This window comes from Amblyomma mixtum, chromosome 2, assembly GCF_055824585.1.
Source record: "Amblyomma mixtum isolate Tamu chromosome 2, ASM5582458v1, whole genome shotgun sequence".
NCBI classification, from domain to species: Eukaryota; Metazoa; Arthropoda; class Arachnida; order Ixodida; family Ixodidae; genus Amblyomma; species Amblyomma mixtum.
The window spans coordinates 1702262-1715709 of NC_143013.1; the positions used below are offsets into that span (position 1 = coordinate 1702262).

A 13448-nucleotide genomic window follows, 5' to 3' on the forward strand; every position below is an offset into this window, starting at 1 on the left:
GTCCGCTGCTAGAAGCGAGGCTTCGCAGTATGGCCGTAACTTCTGGAAGTAGTGACGTCAACAAGCGTGATGGCCAATGGGGGCTCATAAGCCGGCGTTAGTAGCATCACCTAAGTAGAATGCGTCCGTTTCTAGTGTAATGTGAGCGGTGCCTTTTGCTCAGGCCGCCTGAGAGTAATGCTCAAGAAAAAGATGATATTGTGGTTGTTGTCTTGCGCTGCGGTCGTATAACTTCTCAACAAAGTGACGTCAGCATACTAGATGGTGCCCATTGGCGACTCGCTATTTAACGTTAGCTGTGTCTCTTCATTCCTCTAAGTTTTATATAATCCTAAGGTTGAAAGGGATGTCTTGGTAACACCACCTGCTTGTGAATACGTAGATTGCATGCAAGCCGTTGTACGGTCCAGAACAAAAGTACTTTATACCACGCGAGCCTCGAGTAGGTTGTATCCTACCGCCACGCCACGGCCGCACTTGGAACCTTAATAGCCAAAGTGCAGTCCCTTTTTATCTACACGTATGTAAGTTTCCCTGCTTCAACCCCCGACGCTCCTGCTTACCAAAACGGCTCAAACTTGGAGCTGCGATGCAGTATAATTGAAGCTCGCCGTAGCTCCTGGAAGTTTATATGTGCTGCATTAAAAATTATATTAACTCTATGATTAAACCAAACAGTGTTGTTTTGTATTGGCTTGACTTCGCCTTGTGTTCGCCCTTCGTCTTAATTTGCTTGCGCACTGCGACATCGATTCCCGGATTAGCAATTAGCCCAAACCCTTATGCTCCCAAGTGTTGCGGAAGCTATAGAGCCGGCGTCCGCCAATTCAAAGGAGCAATGTGGAAAGTTGTTTCACAGGTACAAAAACGCTTCGAGATTGGCCGAAGTTTGCGTATTGGTCGATTAGGATAGCAAGAACTATGCGCACCGCACAGACCAAGCTGCCATTCAGTCAGTAACCGCTCTATGTGGGTACGGCCTAGCAAATTCCACCCCCCCCCCCCCCCCCCTCGCACCCTATTGGCTTACGTTGTGTGGCTTGTACGGGTTTTAAATGGTTTCAGCGAGATGAAATACAAATTAGGCTACAAATGTGCCTAAATTAGAGCAACAATTCAACTTTAGGATCATATAGAACTCAGTGGAACGCAAAGCGGGTAGCTCCTTTCTTCTTTTTTTTTGGCATGTCGATACCAAAAGGCAGAAATATTTGCTGACAGTGAACCGGTGCTGTTGCAAGCAGCCAATACGGTGACTAAAAAGAGCTTTCGTAGAAAAAAAAAGAACACTCACACAAAACAATCACTGAGGTACGCCGAGGGTCATTTGAAAACAGCACTCCCGGCGACAGCGCGACAAGCTATAGCTGAAAAAATCAAATGAAATATCCATCAGGCAAGACGGCGCCGCAGACAGAGTCATCAGGGTATCGAAACGACGGACCACCGGCCAATATTTCGAAAACGTCTGAGCAATCAAGGCTCTAGCGAGTTGAAAAATGTTAAAACTGTTTGAAAAAGACAACCTTTATTGTATAGTACCGGCTAGAAACTGACGTCCTGGAGTACTTTATGCAAGGCAGGCACTATGGAAACTTACTTCCAGACCAGTCCAGCCATACAGCTGCGAAAAGAAAGAAGCTAAACTTCTGTCTGAAATCTAGCCCATGAAACTCAGAGGTTGCATCGAATACAAGTTGATACCAGACCCCGGCTATAACCCGCTATAACCACGTCGCCCCAGCAGCAGCCGCTGCACCGCTCGAGCTAACCAGCTAACTAGGATGGCTAGCTGACTGCAGGCCGCGTGGCTGCGTTTCGCTTCGGAGGATTTCCCAAAGCAGGTTTAGTCGGTGCATTCCAACATAAACATGAGCCTCTTCTATCACCCGTTTCGTAAGTCAAGTTGCTTTTCTTGATCATCATCAGTCGCGATGAATCCATCGGGGGAACAAAGCCTTCTTTCATTTCAGCAAATTTCCCAAGGTTGTTACTCCACCTGGTTTTCGGCCGCCCGCGATTATAACTTCATACCCTGAAAATCTCCTCCGACAATCTGACAGACCACAGGCTTTCAGTTCAGTGCATTACGACTTACCATTGTCCATTTCTTCTTCTTGGTTTCAAATAACTTCAATTTGCGTCTGCTCTGTCATCCCGGTTTCTTTCTTCGTGTCTTTTCATCTTACACGTATCGTTTTCCATTCCATCGCTCACTGCACTCTTCTTGCGGTCTTATCTCTAGCCTCTTTAGTTGCGCCAGGGAAGTTTCGCCACGCTACACTTCTTTTATTAGATTTGCTCAGCTACATACACTAAACCCACACAATTCCAAACCGTTCAGTCTTCTCAAATGAGGGCTATGAAGAGGCCAGACGACGTATAAGACATGTACAGCTTTTGCTAAAAGTAAACGATCAACGGGTTTTGCTTCTTAGCCGTATAACGGGGCACCAATGGCAGCCCCTGAGCTCCGAATCTGCGTAAGCTAAAGAGAACAGTTTCTCTAACCTTTCGGTTCCTTTTAGTTCGTAGGAGTGCCGTTAGGGATCCACAATATGGCTGAGAAGCAAACCCCATTGCTTGGTTACGTTTGGCAAACGGGGTACGTATATTCTGCGTGACCGCCGCCCGCGAAGAGCCTTTCCTCCTTTTTTTTTTTTCTCCTGTTCTTGTCAAGCAGGGATAAGACCGTATTTTCCAACTTCCAAAAAAAAAATGCGAAGTGGGAATGTGGGCTCAGGTTTATATATATAATTTTTAATGACAGGACCCGCTTGTTACCGATCGCAAGGAAAAAATTTCAGCAGCTTTTCGCCTAACCAACCTGATCTCATGGATAAGTGCGTTTATAATTCGAAGAAGTAAAAAACAAGACAAAAAATATGCGTAGCATAACGAAATAGCTGACGAAGGCCAGATAAAACCGAAGCGGGTGCAGGATTGAAGTTTGTTGCGAAGCCACTGCTTTCAGCACCCCTCCCATCGTATAATTTAATGAGTCCATGAGAATAGAATCAAAACGGTAAAAAGAAGCCAGCATGCGCACGCCCTTTACTCCATGACAGAGCAGGAACTGAGTGTATTTTTTATAACGTAACCTTAGCTTCCACATGCCTGATTTTTGGTGATCACCATATGAAGCGCAATCTCTATGCACCTACGCAGTTCGCCTGCCTTTCACTAAACGCTTTTTATGCGCTAATGTACGTTTTTATTCTTTTATTATCATATATACCACATAAGGGTTTTCTAACACAGCTGGTTTGATTTCGCTCTGTCTCCGGATCAAGACCATATAATTAAAAGCTTTGAATGAACTAAATCATTTATCTTTCTTCCGCTATACTTTTTTTTTTGTATTCTTTCCGGGTGACAGCAGCTGAAAGGCGCTACACCATACTTGCCTAACTGCACCTAACTTGCCTGATCAGTTGCGCTTCCAGTTCCGCGCCGCATTATCCTAAGTTTTATTTCATTTATTTCATTTATTGTTCCCTTAAAGGCCCGAAGGCATTACATAAGGGGGGGGGGGGGCATATTGGTTTACAACGGCGATGATGGGAACATGCATAACAATAAAAAGAACAAACATACAAACAAACATAAAAGGGGTTGTGTCACATCAGGGTTCCCCAGCAGGTGATACATCATTCATTAAAGATATATCAAGCAATACTCGCTACAAAGAGCGCAGAAGTGATCAAGATATATGTGAGGTGGATTTTTATTTTTTCGCGGAATGTTTTGTGATCAGTGCATGCAGCGATGTCGTTAGGCAGTGAATTCCAGAGTGCTATTGCGTTGGGAAAAAATGAGTGGTTGTAAGCAGACGTGTGGCCACTGATGCGTGCTATCGGGTTACCGTGACTGAGCCGGGAGGACGTTCGTAGTGGGGTGGTTAATAGAGCGTGCCGTGATCTTGTGTTATGATAAAATGTATGGAGTAAGCATAGGCGGGAAACGACGCGGCGTGATTCTAGTGTTGAGAGACGGAGGGACTGCTTGAGGGCGGTGACACTGGCTTCTCTTGAGTAACATGAAGTGATGAACCGAGCTGTACGATTTTGGATCGATTCCAATTCGATGGTGAGATACGATTGTCATGGGTACCAGATGGATGATGCATACTCTAATTTTGGCCGCACAAATGTTTCATACAAATGTTTCTTCAGAAAATATTCAACCGATAAATTTCTTTTGTACCTTGATAACGTGGTTTCCCGCCTGTCGCCGCTGCCGGCACCAGGCGTGGGGGTTACTTTCAGTGAACACAACAAATGCCATGGCATATAGACGTATAAAACCGAACGAAAAGCCCTCGTCAAGGAACATACGTGAGCATCTGTTGTTCTTAATAAAAACATATAGATTTGCCTTCCTTTGACGCAATAGAGGCAGAAATGCTTGAGACGTTGTACTCTCAACTCCCGCCCTTGACTCTGCGTGTAAAGCAGCGACCGCTACGAAAGGATGTTACACCTACTTCATCGCCGCCCTGAACGAGGCAGGGGCAGGCAGCGACCACGCCAAAGCATATACCCAACACGCCCAGCGCTGTGTTTCCTTAGCAGAAAGAAGCCGACAAGGGTGGGTGCACGTCAGCTGTCAAGATCCCGACGCCGTACCTCACTGCTAACAATTCCGGTATCGCCCAGCTGCGCATTTACAAATCGTAGCTGGTTTGACTTGTGACTCTCTGTTTTCCATGTTCCGTGCATGGGAGCTGCCATAAGGGGTATTAATCAATCTGAAATGGCAGATAAGTGCGCATGCGTCCTTCTTTTTCTTTTGTTGCCGTCGTTACGCCACCGTCCTCTAGCAACATGCTCAAGACACTGTTATTATCAAGTTTCGGACCATAATTCTTTGAATTCAAAATATATAAAATATACGGCACCAGAAAGCGAAAAACATTTCAGTGCTGCAAGTTCGGAGCCTTTATCTGAAATCAAAATTCAGAAAGTTGTAAAAAAACTGCGCCTCCTCATCTGTGTATTTTTTATAACGTAATACATCTCCAGCGTCAGCAGTGAAAAAGATTTATTCGAAATCATTCGCCTCTTGCGGAGATTGTTGCAGTGTGTCGCGTCCCTATGCGTGCAGTTCTAAATCTCTCATCAATGCGTCAGCACCGTCCATGACCGCCAGAGCCAAAATCCTAGCGGCATAGCAGCTACCCGCGACTCGACGGCATTGCGGTCTCATTCGCAACGTACAGGCCTGCCGAGATGGCCTCTAACACCACCGCACAGCTATCGAGTTTTTATGCCCTGGACCAGCGGAAGCAAAGAGTGCTGTGAGAAATGGGGGGAAGGGCAGACACATCGAGAAGCCTGTGAGCGATCGCCGTTGGCTTTCCTCCGAGAAATCCCACCCGCGCGGCGCCTGACGGCGTAATGACTAGGCTCTAATGTGGCCTGCGCTCTTCCGTTTCGCCGGGCGACTCATGCTATACAGGGCGTGGTATCTGTTTCTGTTGGGGGAGTGCCTCTTTGCCGGCGCTGGCTGCTTCTCTCGTTTTGATGTGTCCGCACCTTTTTTTTTTTCGCCTTCGCCCCAAGGTCGAAGGGTCAGAGCGCACGCGTCACGCAACTCTGAAGTCGACCAGGCCACTCCCGTGGCCGGACGAGCCACGGAGATTCCGTCTGCCTCGACCGCCGTTGCTGCTGTAGCATGCACCCGACATATGTCTCGGAGACGTTTCGGCTCCTCGGGTCGTCGACTGTGACGCCGCGTGTCGCGTTTCCACCCGACGCTCCCTGCATACGCTCGGTGTGTTGAGGACGCCGGGGCGCCTCAAGGACCTTCCGTTGCTCGACGAGGTGTGGAAGCACCAAAAACAGAATGGCACAGCAGAGAAGTGGACGGGACGAGTGCTAGCTTTCACGGAACGAGTAGGGTTAACACAGACGAACACAGGAACAGGTGCCTGTCCGTGTCACTTTCTTGTGTTCGTCTGCGGTGGCGTTTTTATTCGTTCCGTATCATGCACCAACTAGCCCAGCAAAAGGTTCTGCTTGAAATTCCGTTCTTCAGCCAGATAAGCAGCCATCCGCAGAGAACATTCTTTTAACGCGGCAGCGTTAAGGGCCCCGTGTCGCAGAAAAGCCGGTGTCGTCGCCGTCGGCGTTGGCGGTGTTGTTGTAGTGGTAGTTGTATACACTGGCTTTCTTCGGGATAAAAAACACAGTCGTTCTGGAAAACTGCCTGCTTAAGTGGACCCTGTAGGATAGTGGGAACAATGTGGAGCTGGTAGAACATGTGTTTTTGAAAACCGGCCCTTTCATGGGGAGGGAGGTGGGGCATGACGCAGCTACTCTGACACTTCCTTATTCGGTTTCGCGTTCAAGTAGTAGTTCTCATATGTTATAGCGCACATATAATAGTGACCGCAGCAGTGGTCTAGTCGTTTGAGCATCTCCCTCGCACGCGGGAGGTGCGGGGTTCGAGCCCCAGTGCCGTCAGGTACCCACCGGTGGTACAATGGGTGCAAGCTTTCCCCTGCCTGGTGCTTGGTCTCTTTAAGGGTGAAATGCTTGGGAAATGGGTCTTCGACCCCACCTTGTGCAATGAAAACTACCTCGTGGCATGGTGCTCTTTGGCCACAGATGCCCTTGCGCCATAAAAATTCATCATCATCATCATCAGAACATACAATAGTTGCTAATCATTAACGAACTTCGTACTGGAATACTGTTCAATCCTGACCGCTAAGTAATGGGCTTGTATGACGGCAAGAGAAAAGCGATCTGCTTTTTCACCAGTCAACAAGAAGAAAACAAAAAAAAAGAACTCGATATCTTCGTCTCTGTGTAGTTCCTTTTCGTCAGGGCCAAGTGAGCCTTATTCATACAATATGATCAGATCACGGCGTGAAATCCCCGAAAAAGCATGCGATCATCACGAAATGTAATTATGGTATTAAAGAGACACTGGATACAGGAGTAGGGCCGTATCGATAGGGTACCGCATTCTTATTACAAGAAGACCACTCTCCCCAAAAACGGGGACTTTATAAGCTAGAAAAGACCTAACAATAAAATAGCGGTGTCGCCATACCCGGAAAATTTCGCAACTGAAACGTGTTCGTCCCCGCCAGTTATTTCGCGCGGATCCTTTTTTACTCTCGTGGGCATATTGGTGTCTAGAGCTTTGTAGGAATTTGTTTACGAAAGCCCGAGATATCTATTCAAGGTATACGGTTTAGGGTAGCTGCCAACTCATCTGGTCTCGAAGCAGTTCTAAACCTGCCCAATTCCTGATACGCCTGAGTGTTTTGCTGAAAAAAATTTACCGCGGACGTTGGAAACATCGCGGAATGGGCAGCAAAAAAATTAACCTACTTGGAGTTTGGGCAAAGACGAAAAAAAAAAATGAAATTTAGCAAGGCAGAAACAACGATCTGGTGGGAGTCGATTTCAAAATTGATCTTTACCAAAATTTTTCTAGTTACGTACGCGAGCATTCCGGTCAAGAGAATACTTTCGTCGAAATCATCACTCAAATGCGCTTTAGCACTTGGCAAACGAAAACTTAGGATTATTCCAGCTGAGTTCCCAACACCCAGAAAATGACCGCCTTTAGCGCCGGTGCTCAAGTTTAACCAATTTATCAAAGATAAAGCTAAGCCGACCTGCGTTCAGCTGGCGTCAGAGCTCAGGTTTGCTCAATTTATCAGATACAAGCAAAGCCGACCTTTACACAACGGCAATAACATTGAAATGTTTTAAGTTGTTTTTCTCAAAATTTAATATTCATCCTGGAATGACATATGTTGCAGGAGGAATTCAAAATAAATTATAACCGCTAGTCTATTGCGCAAGCGAAATTGGATGAAATTAATCATACTTCTGCACATCTCCCGCGTTGCCTATAGACCAGTTCGTTTCTTTCGCTCAGTGTACGTGAAAAGTTCGAACTCATAACGAACGCACAGCGGCTCATAGAAGTACTTCGAATAAAGTGCTTTTCTTGGGAGCACCTCGACTCCCTTCAGCATTTATCTCCAATTTTTTTCTTTTTCCAGTTCCTCACGACTTCAAAGGGGAGAAGGTGTGAGAAGTTTTCCGTGTTTTCACATTGCAAACGAAAATGCATGGATCATTCCTTCTTTTTCCGCACGCGGACTGATCTTTCAAATAAAACGAACAAACGAGACCTAATCCGTAATATCCGCTCCCAATGTAGTTTTTCATTTATCAGAAAGAAAGTCGTACGGAACTCTGCAGCGACTAACAAAAAGATATACTGTGAACCTTCCCAACCTTAAGAAGGAAGTGGTGTAATTAAATTAATTTTCGGGGCGGCACAAGGGAGTACTTTCAAATTCATTTACGGCCGGTTGCGGCGACTCAAGACTGTCGCTCAGTTACGCAACTGAACATTGCTAAGTATTTATTTTCATTAATATGACATATCATTCGTGGCTTTCGCAGTCGGGCCTAAGGAGCCTGTCATGTTTTACTTCAAAACAGCTTCCTTCAAAGGTATCGAGTCCTGCTTGGACGCACCAACAAGAGATTCTACTAGAGAACATTTTGGTGTAACTAAAAAGCTTAGCTTGTTCAGACACCAATTATATCTGGTGTGCCTGGCCTGCATACCACATAAAACTAAAGCTAAATAAATGAAGCTTTCGCCTCTCTACTGTTACAAGGCGCCATTTTCTGTTCACAGCGCACAGTGACGTTTACCGAGTCTTGAGCGACATGTTTTTTAGAGTGAATCAGGATAAGAAACTCAAAGTGACTACAATCGCTGCACTAGGGGCAGCAGTCAAGTTTCTTGTTTTTCACCTTACAAGAAAACGAAAGTTTCTTGACAGCTTTAAACGCGACTGCTGGGAGACTGAAAAAATAAATACTGGCGGTTTAGCACTGCTAACCGCGAAATATTGTGCCAAAGATGGTTTTTGCAGGTGTGACACTAACGCCACTTGTCTAACAGCGCGATTGAATGCGCGTTTCCTTTCCTTTCGTGACATGCGCGCAGATGGAAGTTGGTGACGACAACGACGCACAATGCACAGCGCGAGAGTGTGCTACAGTTTAACACGAGGCGTGACCGGCTGCGGCGATAGCATAGTGCTCTCGTGCAGTGGCCAACGAAGCTGATCTGTTGGCGCTATCGCGGGTTCGAAACCCAGTCGCGGTAATATTTACTTTATATCCTCCAGGTTGACCAAGGCCATCCTCATTCAGTCTCGTTTACTTCTCGAAATTTCCCACATCACGTGACTAACTTCAGCAGCTTCACCACACACTGGATTTTCCAGGTTTATAAGACCACTAGTGCTTTCGCAATAAAACAAGGCAACGTTGATCGGCACATTACTCTACATCTGCCCTAGAGATTTAACAAGCATTTCCTTCAAAGACAAATACACCAACTAGTTTCGTTCAAAACCAATGCGCTTCACTCCATCGGCTGACGCATCTGTTGAAGTCAAGAGCTCGCTGCAAACCACGCATCCGAAAGCCCGTCGTTCACTAACAGCAGGGCACAGCACAAACCAGGGGCCTGAAAGCTTACGCGCCGCCGTCTCGCCGCGCCCGTTTCCTTCTGTCTTCTTCATTTCTTTCTTTTTTTTTTCCTTCGCTCCCTCTTCCATCGGCCCGCTCTCCCTGGTCTCGAAACCAAGCTCGGGAAAGGAGAGAGGGAGAGAAAGAGAGAGGGCGAGAGGGGCGAAGGGTCGTCCTCCTCCGCTCGGCGCCCGGCTCCGCAGTCGGAGCGGCACCCAGAGGAGCAGCAGTCAACCGCGGGTAGGACGCCGTGGCGGATGCTCCGCGTTTACGCGCCTCGCGAGTACCCTCGCTACTCCGCCACGCTGCTTCTTAGCCTCCTCCGGTGCTTCGGGGTCGCCGGGGCGCGCTCCCCCGAGTCTGTGTGTCATGTCCTCCCGCGAAACGGGACCACAGTGCGAACTGCGGACATGGAATACGACGACCATGGCTCGCAGCGTGCGTTGTCCGGGTGACGGTGTTGTGGATGGATGCTGCTTGTTCCGGGACTAGCGACGCTGCGACCCGCTTTCCCTGAAGGACAAGACTGCTTGCGCACCGAGGTGGGAGTGTGTGTGTACTTGGTTCTCGCGAGTCCTGCCCAATGTATTGCCTTCGCCCCCGTTGATTCGAATGGCTAGACAAAAGCGATTGCGGAGGGGGGTAAAAGAAGACAGAGCCAGGAAAACAACATGGGATTGGCCCTTACACAGTCTATAGACTTTATAGACAATTCCTACAGTTTAGTCTAGACAATCTATAGATTTATGGCCGTACGCTTTTAGTATACTATTATCTGTGGAGAGTCTACAGACTATGAATAGACAAGAGGAAATATATAGGAAGGCAATAGAGTCTACAAGAAGGCTGCAGACCTTTTTGTAAAAGGGTGGGGGAGATTCTTGCGGGACAAACGAGAGAGAGAAGCTCGAAGCTTATAACTAGAGCTGCATTTTGCCGCTGTCCAGACCACCCCGGGTGAAAAGGCGAAGGTTGGAGGAGGTAGAAGACACAGCCCGACTCGTACAGTGGATAGCACAATACCAAGACGCCGTTTCGTGCACAGTTGATGAGTTTTGGCGTCATAGAGAAGGTGGCTTTTGGCTCATGACAGCAACGTCCTTGACGGTGTGTATCCAGGACACTCTAGTTGTGACGGAGGAAAGATAAACAAAGGAAGAATGTGAAAGTGAATAGGATATTGAACTGTCTACTCCAAATACACTGACTGGTGGTACTAGAGGCGTAATTGCCTTGAAAGAACAACGTGCTGGTCGAATCAAAATAATATTGCCAGTTTCTCTGCTCTGAAAGAGAACACGAGCGGGAAGAAAAAAAAAACAGAAGAGACAAAGGGTGATACTGAGAAAAAGTGGAGGTATCGGTACCTGAAAGCTTCGCTAAAACCGCATCTTTGTACTGATGGTTCCGTCTGCGACATTCCGCTATAGCAGTGGGATAGCAAAAGAACGGAGAAGCGCATTGGTGGGGCCGGAGCACCGTCGGTAGAAAAAACCGACGTTGTTTTTTTTTGTTTTGTTTTCTGAGTGAACGTGCCAGCATCCATTTATCACCGGCAGTCCATTCAAGGGTTCGCGGCGCTCACTTCTGTTTGAAAGGATTTCAGAACAGGCTCGATACCCTACCCCGCCCGCATTAAAAAAACGCGAAATCGTTTTCTGAAGTACCATTGTACAATTTTCTAATCAGATTTTGGCAAGAATGCAGATTAAATCAAGCAACCTACCACCGAGCTGTGCAATATCCGAAATGGCATGCTTTGAAGCCGCTATTCTATTTTACTCGTCTCTTCTGTATAAGTGTGAGACATCAATGGCTACGGGTAGTTTTATGCTTACCAGACCGAAAAAGGGTCTACCGAGGCTGCTGGGAGCTCAATGGTCTACACTGTCAGGAACATTTGGTTCGCTCTAAAGTCTTCTAAAGAATAGCAAGCATTCAGTTTCGTCTCTTTCAGACATAAAACTCATTCTATTGGTCTTGTGCGCTTTTAGCTCCATGTGATTATTAGCTTGCAAACTTCTCTCATGTCATGTTCGTCATGTCAAGCCTCATACGTTATGTTCCTGCAGCGCGTTTATGTTGCACCTCGACACTGCCAACACGTTGTATTGGGTGCATTTTCTCATTCTCGCCGCCGTGGCTCAATGGTTAGGCGCTCGGCTGTTGAGCCCGAGGACGTGCGTTCGATGCCGTCCGCGTTTCGATGGAGGCGAAACGCAAGATGCGACGTCAGGCCACATTAAAGATACCCAGGTTCTAGAAAATAGTCCGGAGCCCTCCACTGCGGTGGGCATCATAGTTTGTCTCTCTCTGGGACGTTAAACCTCCATATATAATATATACACATGAACATCGTTATAATGAAGTCAAAGGTACCCGGCGATTACTTCGTTATAGCCGTAGCTTCGTTGTAGCCCGTGTTTACCGAGCTTCCAAGGGGAACCATCGTTCATTCCTTATGTCCAATATTTCGTTCTAACGAGGTTCGACTGCATAAATATGTATGTATTCTCTCTATGCCCTTCTTCCTGGGCTCTTGGGAAATGTGACTTCGCGATATTGTGTCTGAAATCTATCGACGTCTAGAGCCCGAAAAAGTAACTCACTTTACCGGTGGTTTAGAAGGTCAAAATATATATAAGATATTTCAAAAAAGTTATGTTTCGAAGTCGTAGCAGCTATTCAGCAGATTAGGTGTAAAGGATGGCGTGTTTTTTTTTCGCTTGATGGTGAATTGCTGGGTTTTGTTGCTAGCGTTTGCTTAACTTTCGAAGATCTGACCAGCGGTTTTCACTCCAGCAAAGGTCGTGAACGACGACTATGCTGATAAGAACAATTTCAGCAATCGAGGGCCTCCGCAGCAAGGCTCGTCCTTATTCCGACACTTTCGGTTCTGTGATCATTCAATCCTAATTTCTTGTATCCAATTCGTTCTGGATCTTGGCAAAAGAAAATCATCTTCTACGCATGCTTGAAGAAAGAGATAAGAGTTCAGTAAATAATGCTCCACATTGGTTATTTTCAGAGTCATTTTTGCTCAACAACAAGTATCTTATATGGTATCGAATTCTTTAGATGCCCTGTGCCGTAGCATGTAATTTTTTTTTGCCCATCGCTGGTCCCAATGTACCAATATTCCACGATAACACCTGTGGGTGACATCTAGCGCGAATCAAGAGGTACACCCCCCCCCCCCCCCCCACCCCCCTTTTCTTCTTTCGCAGGACACTAACCTCTACCGATATCCACATACAGTTAAAACGACCGCAAAAAGATGGCATCGGGCAGAAATACAGCGCTTATAGGTAATTATAGGTAAAAATGAGCCGGCATCTTTCGGAGCAAAGCGGTATGGCTGTTAGCAGCTTCCCTGGCAACCCCGCCTTACTATGACGCCTGCAATGATAAGGCCCGCCAAAATTCTTTCTCTAGACTAGCCAACAACTTAACAAGCTTATTTTTCACCCGGTAATTCCAGCACACAGGCGCTAAGAGGCCCGTATGCCCCAATACAAAAGAAAAGTGTTAGCCGGGTAGCCATGCGATACAAATTACAGATGAATTTGCAAGGTGACACAGCGATTCTTCAGCGGTGCTGACTCGCAGGTTGTATAAGGGCATAAATTGAGAGCGTACTATGACTTTTTCACGCCGATTCTCTTAGTGGACTTTCAATACAAGTGAGTGTATGCTTCGTAGCTGTCCTCTTCGTCTACTGCCTTTCCTCCCATCCCTGTTCTTCCAAGCTCACCCAGGTATCATGGATTTATGTGGCCATGCATGCGGTGTACACTGTTCGTGTTCATGCATACAACGTAACTAATTATGGTTATACAGGTCTGCAATTTGCTGTTATGCAAGCCCATCCACGGACGGACAGAAATGTGCGGGCGTGTAAAAGTTCGAACGTAACCGCATAAT

General features: G+C 46.8%; 1 pseudogene across 1 annotated transcript in view; it reads left to right on the forward strand.

The window, feature by feature from the left end:
- Nucleotides 1–9756: 9756 nt before the first annotated feature.
- Nucleotides 9757–13448, forward strand: part of LOC149358210 (uncharacterized) — a 59718-nt pseudogene continuing 56026 nt past the window's right edge. The window contains exon 1 of the transcript XR_016288229.1: nucleotides 9757–10066. The product of XR_016288229.1 is annotated as an uncharacterized LOC149358210 (transcript). The remainder of the gene's footprint in view (nucleotides 10067–13448) is intronic.